The following is a 1527-nucleotide window of genomic DNA, read 5'->3' on the forward strand; positions in this document are numbered from 1 at the left end:
GCGCGCGCGCACCGGCCCCGCAAGAGGAAGCACCGGCGACGCCAAGCCTCGACCGCGCCCCGACCCCGGGAGAGCGTGCCCGTCACGCCTCACCGCCGCATGCGGGCGCGCCGGCCGGTTCCGCACAGCTCAGGCTCCCGCGGCCGCCGCACGGCTCCTCCAACCGCCCGGCAGCGGGGCCCGGCCCCAACTCCTCCCGGCCCGCCCACCCCCGGCCCTGCCGGCTTCCCATTGGCCCGACGTCGGGCGCGGCGTCGTGACGTCAGCGGAACGCGCGCTCCTCCCATTGGCCCGCGGCGCTCCAGGGCGGGTCCCGCCCGCGAAGGATCGCCCTCCCAGCATCCTTCCGCCCGAGCCTCCCCCGCTCCTCTCCCGGCCCCTAGGTTCCCAGAAGCGGCTCGGCTCTCTCGGGCGCTTCCTCCTTTCACGTCCAGACCTGCCTTCCCCGGGCTGTGCGCACCTCTCTCCGATGTCACCCGAGTCCCCGCGCCGCTACTTACGTGGCACTTGTTGGGCTGGATCTGCCGCACCTAGCTGGGTTCCGCCCGCCCCCACCCATTCTCAGGGCCACCCTGGACGTGACGACCATCGGCTGAGAATGCTCCTGTGAGGTCAACGTGATTTTACATATATATAATATAGGTGCATATTTATATATATTTATGTAACATATATATGTTTTTAAAGCTCTCAGATGCGACTCAGAAATAGCTGGTGAAATATTCAAGCTTTTTTTTTTTTAACTTTATTTGAGAGAGAGAGAAGGGAAGAACGGACGCGCCACGGCCTGCAGCCACTGCAGACGAACTCCAGACGCGTGCGCCCTCTTGTGCGTCTGGTTTACGTGGGTCCTGGGGAATCGAGCCTCGAACCCGGCTCCTTAGACTTCACAGGCAAGCGCTTAACCGCAAAGCCATCTGTCCAGACCCTATATAATGTTTTTAAAGCTATCAGATGCGACTTGGAAATAGCCAATGAAATATTCGAGCTTTTTTAAAACTGTATTTATTTATTTGAGAGAGGGAGAGAAAGAATGGGCGCGCCAGGGCCTCCAGCCATTGCAAATGAACTCCAGATGCATGCGCCCCCATGTGCATCTAGCTTATGTGGGTTCTGGGGAATTGAACCGAGGTCCTTTGGCTTTGCAGGCAAACACCTTAACCGCTAAGCCGCTCAAGCTTTGTTAAGACAATTGTGTTGGCTAGAGTTACCCGCACACTCAAAGCATCTTAACATTGCCCTTGTCCCGGAATAACTTAATACCTTTCTGTTTGGGATGCCCCGGTTCGGGGCTGCACCTTGAACTGCCCAGTTAAACTGTTTGGCTTTTGAAAATTGAGAAGTTTTGCAGGATGGAGGTTAGGGTAGGCAAGACCAGAAAACGTGAAAGTGTGTTTGGTTAGTTTGCAGAATGCTTACATTTAATACTTAAAAAAAATATGTTATTTGTTTATTGGCAAGGAGAAAGCCAGAATGGTTGTGCCAGGCCCTCCAGCCACTGCAGACAAACTTCAGACGCATACCCCC

Source organism: Jaculus jaculus, chromosome 11 (genome assembly GCF_020740685.1).
Source record: "Jaculus jaculus isolate mJacJac1 chromosome 11, mJacJac1.mat.Y.cur, whole genome shotgun sequence".
Lineage (NCBI taxonomy): Eukaryota > Metazoa > Chordata > Mammalia > Rodentia > Dipodidae > Jaculus > Jaculus jaculus.